The following is a 19,625-nucleotide window of genomic DNA, read 5'->3' as shown; positions in this document are numbered from 1 at the left end:
AGGAACAAAACAGTAGTCCTCCTGGGACAACCAGAGAAGAACCAAAAAAAGATACCAGCATACAAGCTTGGCTCCTGTGAAAGTGTAAATATCTTCAGGCTAACTCCACCTGACACAGCCAGTGGCAAACCTTGGGACCAGCTGGGTTAGGAGGCAGTCTCAGCCCCAGAAACGTATCTTTACTTCCCCCATGGTGTGAGGAGTTGAACATCTGAGAAGGGCCAAATTGAGGGAGTCCCTGCTGATAAGGGATGGTAGGCCCAGCTGTGCTTCCCAGACCTGGCAATGGGAGAGAAGAAATCATCACACACTCTGTGATTATAAAAGCAGGGACATTGCTGCCCATGGATACTTACTGGAGGGAGGAGTTCTTGGTTTCCATTCCAGTCCAGATAGAGAAGTGAAGGAGGACCTGCAGCCAGAGGCACCATCCCCAACATCCCAGGACCAGAGGTGTTTATAATAACAAGCTACTAGAAAGATTTTTAAGCAAAACGAGCAGGCAAAGGAAAAAAGAACCCAACCATATCAACTTATGATGAAAATAGCAAAGACTGGGGTTCCTCTTAAAAAGAAAATTACAGAAGAAAAAAAAATCGCTCCTACCCCAAAGACCAATATGAAATGTTTACCTGTCCAAAAACAATAATTGGAAGAACCTTAGAAACTTAAAAAATCAAATGAGAGAGAATGAGGAAATACTAAAAATAAATAAGAAGAATCTCAGAAAATCAAGAAGATTATGAAAAGTAAGTCAATCAAATGAAGTGGAGAAACTTAAAAAAGAAAATGACTCGGTGAAAACTAGAATTGGTCAATTGAAATCCAGTAAAGTGAAAAGAGACCGAGAAATAATCAAACAAAATCTAAAGATTAAAAAAAGATGAGAAAGTAAAACATTTCATAATTAAAACAATTAATCTATAAAATGGATCAAGAAAAGATGAGGATAATTGCACTACTTGAAAGCTACAATAAAAAATCATCTTGATACAATAAATCCAAGAAATAATTAAAGAAAATTACCTTGAAGTATCAGAACAAGAGGGGAAATTAGAAATAGAAAAACTCCATTGATCATCCCTGAAAGAGATCCTATAAGAAAAACCTATACAAATGTCAGAGCCAAATTTCAAAAACCACAGTCAAGGAGAAAATATTATGGGCCACAAGAGAAAAGCATTCAAATATGGCAGATCCCCAATCAAAATCACACAAGACCTATCAGCAACTCCATTAAAAGACCATGGGTTTTGTAAAACAATATATCAAAGAGAAAAAAATGAAACAAAACTGTGATGCATACAAAAATATCATGTCCAGCAAAGTTAAGAATAATTCTAAATGAAAAAAAGAAAATGAATGAAAAAAAAAATTTATTAATGCCAGAGAGGATTTTTTTTTCAATAAATTTCCAGATTTTTAGGATTTTATTGATATATAACTGTAAACCATATTTCTAAGACTGTCTGATTGGTAACTGGGTAGTTCAAAAGAAAGATTGAGGTAGAGATGAATATGATGCAATTTAAAAAAGCAAAAGTGCAGGAAAATGGAGAAAGAATTAATTGTCTTCTACAAATGAGATTTGAGTGAAAGAACTGACATGGAGGAATTAGATGGGGTAGTTAGGGCTGATAGTTCTGGAAACATACTCCCATCAAGAATAGAACATTAAAAATAGGACAGTATATATCTATCTACAAAGAGATAAAAGTCTTCTAAATTCAGAAGGAAATCAAAGAGTAAGAGGAATTGATTGTAAAGGATAAAAGAGGGATTTTTAAAGAGACTCTATTCACATAATATCTGGGTCAAAGAAAAAAGAATGCATATATTTAGAAGTAAATAAAAGTCTTCTAAATGTATATTAAAATTAAGATGGTGAGAGAATAATATAAGAATGGAATAGAACTGTGAGTAGATGAAAGAAATTGGTAGATCAATGGGAATGGGATAAAGAAGGAACAACATATCTATTTAAAAGCTTTTAAAGGTCTTTTAGATTCAGATGGAAGCAAGAGGGCAAGAAGAAAGAATGTGGGGAGATGATAAGGGAGGGATTCTTTTTTTTTTTAAATTAATAATTTTTTATTATATATATATTTTTTATAATATTATCCCTTGTATTCATTTTTCCAAATTATCCCCCCCTCCCTCTATTCCCTCCCCCCGATGACAGGCAATCCCATACATTTTACATGTGTTACAATATAACCTAGATACAATACATGTGTGTGAATATCATTTTCTTGTTGCACAATAAACTTTAGATTCCGAAGGTACATGTAACCTGGGCAGACAGATATTAGTGCTAACAATTTACATTCACTTCCAGTGTTTCTTCTCTGGGTGTAGCTACCTCTGTCCATCATTGATCAACTGGAAGTGAGTTGGTTTTTCTTTATGTTGAAGATTTCCACTTCCATCAGAATACATCCTCATACTGTATTGTTGTTGCAGTGTACAGTGATCTTCTGGTTCTGCTCATTTCACTCAGCATCAGTTGATTTAAGTCTCTCCAGGCCTCTCTGTATTCCTCCTGCTGGTCATTTCTTACAGGGCAATAATATTCCATAATCTTCATATACCATAATTTACCCAACCATTCTCCAACTGATGGACATCCATTCATCTTCCAGTTTCTAGCTACTACAAAAAGAGCTGCCACAAACATTTTGGCACATATATGTCTCTTTCCGCTCTTTAGTATTTCTTTGGGCTATAAGCCCAGTAGTAGCACTGCTGGGTCAAAGGGTATGCACAGTTTGATAACTTTTTGGGCATAATTCCAGATTGCTCTCCAGAATGACTGGATTCTTTCACAACTCCACCAGCAATGTATTAGTGTCCCAGTTTCCCCACATCCCCTCCAACATTCATCATTATTTGTTCCTGTCATCTTAGCCAATCTGACAGGTGTGTAGTGGTATCTCAGAGTTGTCTTAATTTGCATTTCTCTGATCAATAGTGATTTGGAACACTCTTTCATGTGAGTGGATATAGTTTCAATTTCTTCCTCTGAGAATTGTCTGTTCATATCCTTTGACCATTTATCAATTGGAGAATGGTTTGGTTTCTTATAAATTAGGGTCAGTTCTCTATATATTTTGGAAATGAGACCTTTGTCAGAACCTTTGTTTTTAAAAATATTTTCCCAATTTGTTACTTCCGGGAGGGATTCTTTTAGGAAGGGTAGATTAAGCAGGGTAAGATAGCATGTAGAAGTAAAGCAGAGAAACCAAACAAGACAGAAAAAATTTTTAGATAATCCCTTCTCCCACAAGAGCTCACAGACTACTGGAAGAGTTAAGAAACTGCCTTGAAAAAGCAAGTCATACACAGGAAATATTAGAAATAATTAACATAAAGAAGGTGCTAGAAATTTTTGGGAAAGGGAAAATGAAGAAAGCCAGGCAATTCAGGTGGAAGGAATGAAAAGGGAAAATGATCCTGGTATGGGGCAGCCACTGAAAGAAAATGCCCAGATTAGGGAAATCGAGGAACAACCAGGAGGCAGGCGCTTCTGTCCTGGAGAGTCCATTTTAGAACTGAGGAAAAGTGTGTAAGGTGTAAGGAAACTGGAAAGGTGTGTGTGTGTGTGTGTGTGTGTGTGTGTGTGTGTGTGTGTGTGTAGTTTGTTAATGCCAGAGAGGATTTTATATTTGATCCTGAGTTGACAGGGAGCCCTGAATGATTGAATAGAAGGGCAAGGAAGGCAGAGAGGCCACCTGGTAAAACTTGTGTAGGCCACTTGGTAAGATTGTGTGACACAGCCTGGAATGGTGTAAGCTTAACCAATTTTAGCTCAATTCCTGATATATTTAAGAAATAGCATTTCTATTTGAGAAACTTGCTGTCAGTTTCCCCCCACCTACCTGTTTTCCTTCTAAATTTTGATTTTATAGTTTTTTGTCCCTATTTACTTTCATGTAATCAACATTATCTATTTTGCTTCCCTTGATCCTATTTCTTGGTTTGTCATTCCTTATCCCTGGGATTTAATAATGATACCACTGTTTATGTCAAAATCAGGTACCCGTTTTGACCTAATCAAAGTATAAGATGTGCCATGTAGATCTAAGCTCAGTTCTGCCAAACTACTTTCCAGTCATCCCAGCAATTTTTGTCAAATAATGAATCCTGAGTGGCAAAGTTTGAAATTTTAGTGTAACAAAAACTACATTACTCTAATGATATCCTATTGTATATCATGCACTTAATCTATACCACTGCCTGCTCAGCCCCTCTATATCTTATCCATGATCAGATTGTTTTTATCATCACTGCTTTGTTATCGTATTTTAAAATCTAGTATTGAATCACTGCATTCCTTCCCATTTTTTCATTGATTCCCTTCATATTCTTTACCTTATGTTCTCCCCAAATGAATTTGATTATTATTTTTCTACTTCTATAAGTCTATAAGTCTTTCTACTTCTATAGTTTAATTGTTGTGGCACTTAATAAGTACATAAACTTTAGCTATAATTGTCATTTTTATTGGCTCAGCTTACTGATAAGCTATTCATATTTCTTCTGCTGGGTAAATATGTCTTTATTTGTGTGAAGAGTGTTTTCTCATTATTTTCACTGGTCCATGGATTGTTCTTGGCAGGGAGACTCCTTAGTATTTTCTATTGTTTGCTCTTGTTTTAGCTGCATCCCACAGATTTTGGTATGATGTCTCATCATTGTCATTATCTTGGGTGAAATTATTAATTGTTTCTATAATTTGCTGTTTCACCCAGTCATTCTTTAAGATGAAATTATTCAGTTTCCAATTACTTTTTGGTCTATTTATCCCTAACTTCTTAATGAATGTAGTTTTTATTGCATTGTGATCTGAGAAGAAGGCATTTACTATTTCTGCCTTCCTGCATTTAATTTTGAGATGTTTATGTCGGAATATATGGTCAATTTTTGTATAGGATCCATGAACTGCTGAGAAGAAAGTATATTCCTTTCTATTGCCATTCAGTTTTCTCCAAAGGTCTATCATACCTAGTTTTTCTAATGTTCTATTTACTTTTTAAATTTCTTTCTTATTTGTTTTGTGGTTTGATTTGTCTAAATCTGAGAGTACAAGGTTGAGATCTCCCACTCTTATAGTTTTACTGTCTATTTCTTCTTGCCACTCTCTTAACTTTTCCTTTAGAAAGTTAGATGCTATACCACTTGGTGCATATATGTTTAGTATTGATATGGCTTCATTATTTATGCTACCTTTCAGCAGGATATAGTTTCCTTCCTTATCTCTTTTAATTAGATCAATTTCTGCTTTTGCTTGATCTGAGATAAGGATAGCTACCCCTGCTTTTTTGGCTTTACCTGAAGCATAATAGATTCTGCTCCAACCTTTTACCTTTACTCTGTATGTATCTCCCTGCTTTAAGTGTGTTTCCTGTAAACAACATATTGTAGGGTTCTGACTTTTGATCCAGTCTTCTATCCATCTCCATTTGATGGGATCGTTCATCCCATTTACATTTACAGTTAAAATTACTAATTCTGTATTTCCTGCCATCATATTATCGCCAGATTATACTTTTTCCCTTGACCCCCTGAAGCCTTTCCCCAATATTTAGTTTATAGACCCCACTTTAAATTATAGACAGCCCTCCCTTTTTTAGTATCCCTCTCCCCTCCTTCCAAGTCCCTTCCCTTATTCCCCTTTTCCTTTTCCCTTTTCCTCTCCCCCCTTTTAATGAGGTAAGAGAGAATTCTCTGAAAAACAAATATGTCAATTATTTACTCTTTCAGCCTATTCTGATGAGAGTAAGATTCACACAATGTTTCTCCCCCTTTGTAAATTCCCTCAGATATGGTACATTTTCTATGCCTCTTCCTGGGATGTAGTTTCCCTCTTTTTATCACTCCTTCTCCTTTTTCTGATACTACCCCCTTCACTTTACTACTACCCCCCTTTTTTATATCAGTAAAATCAAATTATCCATGCGGATTTTCTATATATCCACAACAGAGATACAGTTCTCAAGAGTTCTTTTTACCTTTTTCTGTTTCTCTTCAGTCTTGTGGATGTAGATCAAATTTTTTGTTTGTCTGTTTTTTTTTTTTTCTTAGAAACAAATGGAATTCCTCTGTTTCATTGAATGACCATCTTTTTCCATGGAAGAAAATGCTAAACTTAGCTGGGTAGTTTATTCTTGGTTGCAATACTTGATCTTTTGCCTTTCAGAATATCAGGTTCCAGGTCCTTCTATCTTTTAATGTGGAGGCAGCCAGATCTTGAGTTGTAATGTGCTCTCCTGGCAGTTACAATTACTAGTCTGTCCTAGACCCACCAGAGTACCTTTGACCACTGTCCTTTGCAGTGTGAGCTCTACCCGGCTCGCCTTCTCAGAGGCCTTCTAAGGTCTCTGGCCACAATCTCTTGAATCTATAGCTTAGTAACCGGTAGCGCACTCAAGAACAACCACATGTAATCTTAAAAGCCTTTATTATACCTACTCACATAATGCCCTGACTGATGCCCTGACTTGTTGGTTCCCGGGTGAACACCTGGTCAGAAGACCCACGTGTTCACTACCAAAACCCTTACCTCTTTTGGCTACCCATCTTGGCTTGGCCACCCAGGCTAGGGAGCCAGGGTGAACAGCAGGAGGTTAAAGAGGGCGGTTGCTGCCTGCAGTGGGCTTACATAGGGCCTGTGAGGTCACACACACAGCCAATCAGCGAGAGAGTCACCCATTACGAAACTATCTCAATATGGCCAGGATCCCGCCCAAGGGCAGTCCTAATATCCACAGAAATTACTTCTGGGCCTCAATCTCCCGATGCACTGTGGCACCCATTTAAAGGGCCCTTACATTGAGTGACCCTTATTGTGGCCCTTTGACGTTTGAATTGCTTTTTTCTAGTTGCTTGTAATATTTTTTCCTTTGTGTGGTAATTCTGCAGCTTGGCTACAATATTCCATGGAGTTCTTTTTTTAGGGTCTTTTTCAGAAAGTTTTCGATGTATTCTTTCAACACCTATTTTCCCTTCTGTTTCTATTATCTCTGGACAGTTCTCTTTGATGATTTCCTGTAAAATAGAATCTAGGCTCTTTTTTTGATCATAGTTTTCAGGAAGTCCAATGATCCTCAGATTATCTCTCCTAGATCTATTTTCCAGGTCTATAGACTGTGCCAGTAAGTATTTGACATTATTCTCCAGCTTTCCATTTTTTTTTTGTTTGTTTTGTTTGACTGATTCTTGGGTTCTCAATGAATGATTCATTTCTATTTGTTCCATCCTGATTTTTAATGAGTTATTTTCTTCATTCACATTTTTACTTCTTTTTGTATATGCCCAATTGAGTTTTTAAATGAATTGTTTTACTCTATTGAATTTTTTTCCATTTCCCTAATTTTTTAGAGTTATTTTCTTTTTCCAATTCAGAAATCCTACTTTCTTGAGAATTTTTTATCTTTTCCAATTCAGAAATCCTACTTTCCTGTGATTGTTTAACCTTTTCTAATTCACAAATTTTGTTTCCCTGCATCTTCTGTGAATTCTTTATTTTCTCCAACTCAAATTTCAGAACTTATTATTCTTTATCATAGCTTCTCTTTCCTTTCCCCATTTTTCTTCAAACTCTCTTAACTTTTTAATAGTCTCTTCTAGGAGAGAGTTATGTGATGGGCGCAGGTATCATTCCCCTTTAGGCTGTTATCTGCTTATTCTCTGCTATTAACTTCCTCGGGGTTGGATATCCGCTCTTTCTCTATGTAGAAGGAATCAATGGTTCTCTTTAGCTTTTTACTCATGGTTAAAAATCTTTTGGGGTCTGTGCTTGGGGTAAGAAGTTTGTTTATTTATTTATTTACCAGCTTCCTCCCAGACTGGATGGATGCCAAGTCCCCTGTGCCTGAGCTAAGAGAGAGCTCTGGGAGAGAGTTCCCCTCCCCCTCCCTGGAAGTGCCTCAGAGGTGATTAGTACGGCTGCGCTGTGAGGGTTGCCCAGTGAAGGACCCCGCTGTGTGTCCTAGAGACTTCCCTAGGTTTAAGACTGAACAGTAAAGGTGACACAAAGCCCAGCCAATGCATCCTATGGGGTGTGGATATCAGCAGCTAGTGTGAAAAGCCCCTGCACTCAAACTGGAAGTGTCTGCCCAGAAATCGCGGTCCCTATTTCAAAGGTTCTGCTTCTCTGGGACTTCCTAGGCTGAGTTCCACAGCCTCCAGCCAAATCCGGCACTATGTGAATTAGATGTTGCCTTGGGCTGTGTCCCTGCTGTTCAAGCTCTTAACTAGTCCAAGGTGAAGCCCTGGACAGCAGAAAGTGGCTGTACAGCCTTGCCAAGATCTGTTAGGTCACTTCTCAATTGGGGTGGTTCTAGTATCTGGCTTTATATTTTAAAGTGGCTTGATTTCTTTTCTGAACTGTTGTTTTATAAGCAGAGAAGAGCTAACAGCCTGTGCCAGATTCTTCTATCTCAGTGGCTTCTCTGATCCCAGAGTTCTCTCCAGCTTGATTGGTGCAGTGTGGTAGCACCTAACCCTGTCTGTGCTGGCCTTTTTTCTTCCTCCCCTCGGAACCAACCTTTTCTGTTGAAACTCCAGATTCTCTTCAGCTGGTAAGTCGTGCTTCTAGTCCTTGTGGTTTCTATCAGTCCAGCGTTATTTTTGAAGCTGATTTAACTAATTGGTATTGAGGGAAGAAGGGAGCTTACAAAATCACGTGTATCTTCTCCACATCTTGGCTCCGCCCCCCGTTTGCTCTTATCTTGAATGGAATTTTAAAAATCTCTTCCTGCAGGGTCTAACTGGTAGTATAGAGAAATGCTAGTCATTCATGTGTGTTTATTTTGTATGCTGAAACTTTACTAAAGTTGTTTGTTGTTTTGACCAATACTTTTTTAAAACTTCATTCTCTAGTGTAGTCTAAGTATACTATAATATTAGCTGCAAAGAGGGGTGTTTTGTGTCTTCATTGACTTTTTATTATTCTTCCTCTTTTTTTCTGGTTATACGTAGGATACCTAGTACAATATGGAATAATTGTAATGATCATGCTCTTTGTGGCTTCACACCTGATCTTATTCAGAAGGCTTCAAATTTATTCTTATTACATAGAATGCTTGCTTAGGTTTCATTAATACTCCTTATCATTATAAGATGGCTGTTGATCACTGTGCTTTCTAATATTTTTAAAAGGAATAGGTGTTGTATTTTGTTAAAAGCTTTTTTCTGCTTCTTTTGTTACAATTACACATTTTTGTTAGTCTTGTTATTGATATGGTCAGTTACACTACTAATAGTTTTCTTAAGTCTGAAAAAGCCCTGCATTCCTAATATAAACTCCATTGGTCATAGTAAATGACTTTTGTGAGCTACAGCTGCAATCTCCTTTCTAATATTTGATTTCAAATTTGTCCTTGTTTTTAATTAAGGAAATTGGTCTAAAATTTCTTTCTCTCTTTTTGCTTTCCCTTGTTTAGGTATTAAAACCATATTTTTGCTATTAAAGGACTGATAGGATTCCTTCTTTACATATTTTCTCAAAGAGTTTATAAAGAATTTGGATGAATTCTATCTTAAATATTGGTGGAATTCAATTATAAATCCACCTGGTCCTTGAGATTTTGTCTTAGAGAACTCACTTATCCTGTGCTCAATTTCTATTTTTATAATGGGATTATTTAGGTGGCCCATTTCCTCTTCTCTTCATATGCACAATTTATACTTTTTGTAAATATTCATCCATTTCACGTAGATGTAGAGGGATGAAACTCTGAAAAGGTATGCTTGAATCAGAGAGCAGAATTCTTAAGGCTAATTACCTATTTGATGTGAGATAATGCCTCTAAATACATATTTAGATGAGATGGTGCTGTGATGGTTCTCCTCACCATTGGTGCTTGCTGGATGTTTTGGTGATGTTTAAAACAGAATCCAGGAATATTTTGGATTGCAGCAGTTACAACTGACATGCTCACTATCTATGTAAATGGCATATCATTTGAACGGTTGGTAGACACAGGTGCAGATTGTACAGTCACTGGCTAAAGATTAAGGCAGACACCTATATGTCTGGTATAGGAGGATCAATAGCAGCTGAAGTTAGTACTACCCCTTTGAGATGGACATTTGAAGGTGAAACAAGAGTTTTTACTCCTTTTGTGGTTGAAAAAATCCCCATCAATCTGTGGGGAAGAGACATTTTACAATAGTTAGGATTACAAATGAGTACTTCATTTTTTAAGGCAGGGATGCTGTTAAAGGCTTGCTAACATTTTTACCTGTTCCTATTCAATGGAAAACAGACACACCAGTGTAGATAGAACAGTGGCCCTTAGCTAGTGATAAAATTCAGGCCTTATTAGATATAGTACAGAAACAATTTCACCAAGGACCCTTACAACCTTTTCTGAGTCCTTGGAATTCCTCTATATTGTTGTAAGAAAGAAATCTGGAAAATGGAGGGTGTTGAATGATGTAAGAAAAGTAAATGAACAGATGGAAAATATGGGAACTCTTCAGCCTGAACTTCCATCTCCTATTCAATTGCCTAGAGAATGGCCTCTTTGAGTTATAGACATTAAACACTGTTTCTATTCTATCCTTCTAGATAAGAAGGATATGAAAAGATTTTCCTTTTCAGTGCCCAGTGTTAATTTAGCTGTGCCTTATAAAAGATATGAATGGACAGTTTTGCCACAGGGAATGAAAAACAGCCCTACTATGTGTCAAATGTATGTTGCTGTTGTTCTTACTCCAGTAAGAAAATCACTTCCAAAAGTTATGTTATTATATTACATGGATGTTATGTAAGGATGTGCACCTGAGGAGGAAATGTTTGAAGCATGACTACAAAAGACCATAGAAGAGAATGGTCAACAGTGTCAAATGTTGTAAAGAACTCAAGAAGACTTCCAGCCAAGATGGCAGAGAAGACACACACACATCCATCTAAGCTCTTTTTTACCCTCAGAATACTTTTTTTCATGATGCAGCCTTGGAATTAGTGCTTGACTGAAAGAACCCATGAATATATTACCAACAGTAGATATCCTTGAAATTCATCCAGAAAAGGTCTGTTTTTGCTCATGGGAGGGGGACAGTTAGACCAGGTACAGATGGCAGACAGGCAGCAAGAGCACTGAAGGCAGCTCACACTGAGCAGACTGGAGGGGTATGGGGTGTAGCCTCAGCCATCAGAAAATTTGAGGGGAGAACTTTACCCAGTGTGAACTTCTTTGCCCTGGCAGAAAGCCAGTAGATCAGCAGATAAGCTATAAACACAGGGGGTAAAGACTTCAATCCCAAAACACTGGGGTCTTTCAAGACCTGACCACACCCACCAACACCCAGAGTGAATCAGCACTCTCTGAGTCTTAAAGAGTGGCCTCTGTGCAGGCAACTCAGTCATTGCTGTTCCACTGCTGCTTCATTGCTACCTCCTATAGTCTGTAAAGGAAGCTTGGTTATACCATACTGCCCATAAAGCAGACTGCATTTGCTTTTTTTGTTTGCTTTCTTTGATTCTTTTTTTGTCAAAATGAGCAAAAAATTAAAGCACACTCTAACTATTGATAGCTTCTATATGAATAGAGAACAGACTTCAAACCCTAAGGAGGCTAAAACAGATTGTCTCCAAATGAATCCCCAAAGGGCAATATGATCTGGTCCCCATCACAGAAGACTCTTATAGAAGAAATTTAAAAGGCTCTTACAAGAGAGCTAGGGAAAAATGGGGAAAGGAAAGGGAAGCTTGGCAAGAGGGTCTGGATCAGTCAACCCACTCATTTAAAGATAGAGTGGATAAAGAAATCAAATCCCTGAAAAACAGAATTAATGAATTGGAAAAGGTAAACAATTCCAAGGAAAAGAGAATTAGTGAATTGGAAAAAGAAAATAGCTCTATAAAAAATAAAATTGGCAAAATGAAAAAAAAAATTCCAAAGAACAAAGCAACTCACTTAAAAACTCAATTGGACAATTACAAAAAGAAATAAAAAAGTAAATGAAGAAAATAATTCATTAAAAATCAGAATCAAACAAATGGAAATGAATGACTGGAGGAGACACCAAGAATCAGTCAAAAAAAAACAAAAAAAAAATGGAAAAAATGTCAAATACCTACTTGGGAAAACAATAGACTTGGAAAATAGAACTAGGAAAGATAATCTGAGAATTATTGAACTTGCTGAAAATTATGATAAAAAAGGGCCTATATACTATTTTCCAGGAAACCATCAAAGAGAACTGCCCAGATGTTATAGAAACAGAGGGTAAAATAGACATTGAAAGAATTCATCAATCACCTACTGAAATAGACTCCAAAATCAAAACTACAAGAAATATTGTGGCTAAATTCCAGAATTATCGGAACAAGGAAAAGTACTACAAGCAGCTAGAAAAAAAATTCAACTATAGAAGAGACACAATAAGGAATACTCAGGATCTAGCAGTGTACACATTAAAGGATCAAAGGGCCTGGAATCTGATATTCTGAAGGGCTAAGGAACTGGGTATGCAGCCAAGAATACATTACCCAGCCAAAATAAACATTTTTCCCCAGGGAAGAAGATGGATATTCAATGAAATAGGTGAATTTCATCTATTTCTGATGAAAAAACCAGAACTAAAGAAAAAGTTTTATTTTCAAATATAGGACTCAAGAGAAACATAAAAGGGTAAAAAGAAATCTTGGGAATGATATTTCTGTTATAAATATACTTTAAGAACACATTATAATTTAGTTTTACAGTAATGATATAAAAGAGAAACTAGCAATGTAAAGGAAATTGTTACAGAAAAAGGATAAAGTGGGGGTACTACATCTGACAAATAGGGAAAGGAAACCTATTAGATCTGAGGGAAAGAAAGGAGGGGGATAAACATGGTATATATCTTACTCTCATCAGAATTGACTTAAAGAGAAAATTATTAAATATATTCTATTTACAGAGAAACTTCTCCCACCTCATTGAAAAGTGAAAAGGGAAAGAGTAAGCTTAGCAGAAGGGAATACAGACATTGTGGGGGAAAGGGGTAAGAAAAGGGGAGGAACTCTAAGGTGAGTGGAGGGCTCTGAAAAAGGGAGGACTATGAGAGGCAAGTGGTACTCACAAGTTTAATACTGGGGAGAGGGGTAAGGGGGAAGGAAAGGAGAAAAGCATAAGAAGGGGTTAACAAGATGACAAGAAATATAGAATTAGTAATTTTAATCATAAATGTAAATGGGGTGAAACTCCCCCTTAAAGTGGAAGCAGATAGCAGACTGGATTCAAAGCCAAAATCCTACAATATATTGTTTACAGGAAACACTTGAAACAGGGCAATATATACACAGTAAGGGTAAAAGGTTGGAGCAGAATCAGGTGAAGTAAAAAAAGCAGCGGTAGCCATACTGATCAAGCAAAAGCAAAAATTGATCTAATTAAAAGAGATAAGGAAGGGCACTATATCTTGCTAAAGGGTAGCATAGATAATGAAGTAATATCAAGACACTAAACATATACAACAACTGGTATAGCATCTAAATTCCTAAAGGAGAAGTTAAGAGAGGTGCAAGAAGAAATAGACAGCAAAACTTTAATAGTGGGAGATCTCAACCTTGCACTCTCAGAATTAGATAAATCAAACCACAAAACAAATAAGAAAGAAATTAAGGAGGTACATCTAATATTAGGAAAATTAGGTATGATAGATCTTTGGAGAAAACTGAATGGTGACAGAAAGGAGTACACTTTCTTCTCAGCAGTTCATGGAACCTACTAAAAAATTGACCATATATTATGACATAAAAACCTGAAATTCAAATGCAGAAAGGCAGAGATAGTAATGCATCCTTTTCAGATAACGATGCAATGAAAATTACATTCATTAAAATGCTGGGGGAAATAGACCAAAAATAATTGGAAACCAAATAATCTCATACTAAAGAATGATTGGGTGAAACAGCAAATCGGAGACATAATTAATAATTTCACTCAAGAGAATGACAACAATGAGACAACATACCAAAATTTGTGGGATGCAGCCAAAGCAGTAATAAGGGGAAATTTTATATCTCTAGGGGCCTACTTACATAAAATAAAAAAGAGAAGGTCAATGAATTGGGCTTGCAATTAAAAAAGCTGAAAAAGGAACAAATTTTAAAAACTCAGTCAAACACTAAACTTGAAATTCTAAAATTAAAAAGAGAAATTGATAAAATAGAAAGTAAAAAAAATTTTGAATTAATAAATAAAACTAAGAATTGGTTTTATGAAAAAACAACAAAATGGATAAAACCTTAGTAAGTTTGATTTAAAAAAAAGGAAAGAGGAAAATCAAATTGTTAGTCTTAAAAATGAAAAGGGAGAACTCATCACTAATGAAGAGGAAATTACAGCAATAATTAGAAGTTACTTTGGCCAACTTTATGCCAACAAATTTGATAACTTTAATGAAATGGAAGAACACCTTCAAAAATATAACTTGCCCAGATTAACAGAGGAAGAAGTAAATTGCTTAATCAGTCCTATTTTAGAAAAAGAAATAGAATAAGCTATTAATCAACTCCCTAAGAAAAAATCCCCAGGACCAGATGGATTTACATGTAAATTCTACCAAACATTTTTTTTATTTATCTAAATAGTATTTTATTTTTCCAGTTACATGTAAAGATAGTTTTCAGCATTCATTTTTGTAAGATATTGAGTTCCAAGTTTTTAATTCTTCTTTCCTTTAGCCCTCTGCCTTCAAGACAGCAAGCAAACCGATATGTTATGTACAATCATTTTTTAATTTATTTATAATATTATCCCTTGTATTCATTTTTCCAAATTGTCCCCCCCTCCCTCCACTTCCTCCCCCCGATGACAGGTAATCCCATACATTTTACATGTGTTACAATATAACCTAGATACAATATATGTGTGTAAATACCATTTTCTTGTTGCACATTAAGTATTAGATTCCCAAGGTATAAGTAACCTGGGTTAAATTCTACCAAATATTTAAAGAACAATTAACTCCAATGTTATATAAACTATTTGAAAGAAATAGGGATTGAAAGAGTCCTATCAAATTCCTTTTATGACACAGACATAGCACTGATACCTAAACCAGGTAGGTTAAAAACAGAGAAAAAACATTATAGACCAATCTCCCCAATGAATATTAATGCTAAAATCTTAAATAAAACATTAGCAAAAAGATTATAGAAAAAGCATCCCCAGGATAATATACCATGAACAAATGGGATTTACACCAGGAATGCAGGTCTGGTTTAATATTAGGACAAGTATTAGTATAATTGACCATATCAATAACCAAATTAACAAAACCATATGATCATCTCAATAGATGCAGAAAAAGCATTTGATGAAATTTCAACATCCATTCCTAATAACAACACTTGAGAGTATAAGAATAAATGGAGTTTTCTTTAAAATAGTCAGGAGCATATATTTAAAACTGTCAGTAAGCATCATATGTCATGGGGACAAACTGGAACCATTCCCAATAAGATCAGGAATGAAACAAGGTTGCCCACTATCACCATTACTATTCAATATTGTATTAGAAATGCTAGCTTCAGCAAGGAGTTGAGAAAGAGATTAAAGGAATTAGAGTAGGTAATAAGGAAATCAAATTATCACTCTCTGCAGATGATTTGATGGTATACTTAGAGAATCCCAGAGATTCTACTAAAAAGCTATTAAAAATAATTCACACCGTTAGCAAAGTTGCAGCATACAAAATAAACCCACATAAGTCATCAGCATTCTTATACATCACCAACAAAATCCAACAGCAAGAGATACAAAAGAGAAATTGCATTCTAAATAACTATCGATAGTATAAAATATTTGGGAATCTATCTGCCAAAGGAAAGTCAGGAATTATATGAGCAAAACTACACTTTCCACATAAATAAAGTCAGATTTGAAAAATTGGAAAAATATTAAGTGCTCTTGGATAGGCTGAGTGAATATAATCAAGATGACAGTGCTACCTAAACTAATCTCCTTATTTAGTGCTATACCAATCAGACTCCCAAGAAACTATTTTAATGCCCTAGAAAAAAAATAACAACAAAATTCATATGGAAGAACAAAAGGTCGAGAATTTCAAGGGAACTAATGAAAAAAAAATCAAATGAAGGTGGCCTAGCTGTACCAGATCTATAACTATATTATAAAGCAGCAGTTACCAAAACCATTTGGTATTGGCTAAGAAATAGACTAGTTGATCAGTGGAATAAGTTAGGTTCACAGGACAAAATAGTCAATAACTATAGCAAAGTAGTGTTTGACAAACCCAAAGATCCCCATTTTTAGGATAAAAATTCACTATTTGACAAAAACTACTGGGAAAACTGGAAATTAATATGGCAGAAACTAGGCATGGAACCACACTTAACACCTTACACCAAGATAAGATCAAAATAGGTCTATGATTTAGGCATAAAGAATGAGATTATAAATAAATTAGAGGAACATAGGATAGTTTTCCTCTTAGCCTTGTGGAGGAAGGAATTTGTGACCAAAGAAGAACTAGAGATCATTATTGATCACAAAATGAAAAAATTTTGATTATATCAAATTAAAAAGCTTTTGTACAAACAAAACTAATGCAAACAAGTTTAGAAGGAAAGCAATAAACTGCAAAACATTTTTCCAGTTAAAGGTTCTGATAAAGGCCTCATTTCCAAAATATATAGAGAATTGACTCAAATTTATAAGAAATCGAGCTATTCTCCAATTGATAAATGGTCAAAGAATATGAACAGACAATTTTCAGATGATGAAATTAAAACTATTTCTACTAATATGGAAATGTGTTCCAAATCACTATTGATCAAAGAAATGCAAATTAAAACAACTCTAAGATACCACTACACACGTGTAAGATTGGCTAAGATGACAGGAAAAGATAATGATGAATGTTGGAGGGGATGTGGGAAAACTGGGACACTGATGCATTGTGGTGGAAATGTGAAAGGATCCAGCCATTCTGGAGAGCAATCTGGAATTATGGTAAAAAAGTTATCCAACTGTGCATACCCTTTGATCCAGCTATGCTACTATTGGGCTTATATATCAAAGAGATATTAAAGAAGAGAAAGAGACCTGTATGTGCCAAACTGTTTGTGGCAGCCCTTTTTGTAGTGGCTAAAAACTGAAAAATTGAATGGATGCCCATCAATTAGAGAATGGCTGGGTAAATTGTGGCATATGAATGTTATGGAATATTATTTTTCTGTAAGAAATGACCAGCAGGATGAATACAGAGAGGCTTAGAGAGTCTTATATGAACTGATGCTAAGTGAAATTAGCATAACCAGGAGATTATTATACACTTCAACAACAATACAGTATGAGGATGTATTCTGATGGAATTGGATATCTTCAACAAAGAGAAGATCTAATTCAGATCCAATTGATCAATGATGGACAGAAGCAGCTACACCCAGAAAAAGAACACTTGGAATTGAGTGTAAACTGTTTGCACTGTTGTCTTTCTTCCCAGGTTACTTTTACCTTCTGAACCCAATTCTTCTTGTGCAACAAGAGAACTGTACAAATCTGCACACATATATTGTATCTAAGATATATTTTAGGGGGGCAGAGCCAAGATGGTGGAGAAGATACAGGCAAATTTGTAAGCCCCCTACTTCCCTCATTACCAATTAGTTAAATCAGCCTCAAAAATAATGCTGGACTGATAGAAACCAAAAGGATTAAAAGCACAATACCAGCTGAAGAGAATCTGGAGTTTTAACAGAAAAGGTCAATTCCAAGCTGAGGAAGAAAAAAGGCCAGCACAGACAAAGCTAGGTGCTAGCACACTGTGCCGATCAGGCTGGGGAGAACTCTGGGATCAGAGAAGCCACTGAGATAGAGGAATCTGACACAGGCTATTAGCTCTTCTCTGCTTATAAAACAGCAGTTCCGAAGAGAAATCAAGCCACTTTAAAATATAAAGCCAGATCCTAGAACCACCTAAATCCAGAAGTGACCTCACAGATCTCGGCACAGCTGTGCAGCCGCCTTCTGCTGTCTGGGGCTTCATCCTGGGGTAGTTAAGAGCCTGAACAGCAGGGATACAGCCTGAGGTAATATCTAATCCACATAGTGCTGGGCTTAGCCTGAGGCAGTGGAAATGTAGCAGCCTCAGAATTTCCAGAGAAACGGAACCTTTGAAATAGGGACCGCGGTTTCCGGGCAGATGCTTCCAGTTTGAGTGCATGGGCTTTTCACGTCAGCTGCTGACATCCATGCCCCATGGGACACATTGGCTGGGCTTTATACCTTTTACTGTTCAGTCTTAAACCTCAGGGCAGTCGCTAGGCCACACAGCGGGGTCCTTCATTGGGCAACCCTCACTGTGCAGCCATACCACCTCTGAGGCATTTCCAGGGAGGGGGAGGGGAACTCTCTCCCAGAGCTCTCTCTTAGCTCAGGCACAGGAGCCGCTGCATCCATCTGGTCTGGGAGGAAGCTGGTAAATAAATAAATAAATAAGCTTCTTACCCCAAGCACAGACCCCAAAAGATTTTTAAAAATGATTAAAAAGCTGAAGAGAACTATTGATACCTTCTACACAGAGAAAGAGCTGGTATCCAACGTCAAGGAAGTTAACAGCAGAGAGTCAGCAGATAACAGCCTAAAGAGGAATGATACCTGCCCCCATCACATGACTTTCTCCTAGAAGAGACTATTAAAAAGTTAAGAGAGTTTGAAGAAAAATGGGGAAAGGAAAGAGAAGCTATGATAGAGAATAATAAGGTTCTGAAATTTGAGTTGGAAAAAATAAAGAATTCACAGAAGATGCAGGGAAACAAAATTTGTGAATTAGAAAATGTTAAACAATCACAGGAAAGTAGGATTTCTGAATTGGAAAAGATAAAAAATTCTCAAGAAAGTAGGATTTCTGAATTGGAAAAGATAAAAAATTCTCAAGAAAGTAGGATTTCTGAATTGGAAAAGATAAAAAAGTCTCAAAAAAGTAGGATTTCTGAATTGGAAAAAGAAAATAACTCTTAAAAATTAGGGAAATGGAAAAAAAATTCAATAGAGCAAAATAATTCATGTAAAAACTCAATTGGGCATATACAAAAAGAACTAAAAATGTGAATGAAGAAAATAACTCATTAAAAATCAGGATTGAACAAATAGAAATGAATCATTCATTGAGAACCCAAGAATCAGTCAAACAAAACAAAAAAATGAAAAGCTGGAGAATAACGTCAAATACTTACTGGGACAGTCTATAGACCTGGAAAATAGATCTAGGAGTGATAATCTGAGGATCACTGGACTTCCCGAAAACTATGATCAAAAAAAGAGCCTAGATTCTATTTTACAGGAAATCATCAAAGAGAACTGTCCAGAGATAATAGAAACAGAAGGGAAAATAGGCGTTGAAAGCATACATCGAAAACTTTCTGAAAAAGACCCTAAAAAAAGAACTCCTTGGAATATTGTGGCTAAGCTGCAGAATTACCACACAAAGGAAAAATATTACAAGCAGCTAGAAAAAAGCAATTCAAATATCAAGGGGCCACAATAAGGGTCACCCAAGATCTGGCTGCCTCCACATTAAAAGATAGAAGGGCCTGGAACCTGATATTCCGAAAGGCAAAAGATCAAGTATTGCAACCAAGAATAAACTACCCAGCT

General features: G+C 36.2%; 1 protein-coding gene across 3 annotated transcripts in view; it reads left to right on the top strand.

The window, feature by feature from the left end:
• The window catches only part of LOC141549155 (transcriptional regulator ATRX-like), a 796,624-nt gene that overhangs the window by 390,814 nt on the left and 386,185 nt on the right, over positions 1-19,625 (top strand). The window lies entirely within an intron of this gene.

The sequence above is a fragment of the Sminthopsis crassicaudata genome, chromosome X (genome assembly GCF_048593235.1).
Source record: "Sminthopsis crassicaudata isolate SCR6 chromosome X, ASM4859323v1, whole genome shotgun sequence".
NCBI lineage: Eukaryota > Metazoa > Chordata > Mammalia > Dasyuromorphia > Dasyuridae > Sminthopsis > Sminthopsis crassicaudata.
The sequence above is the reverse complement of the archived record's forward strand: the minus strand, read 5'-3'. Positions and strand labels throughout refer to the sequence as shown.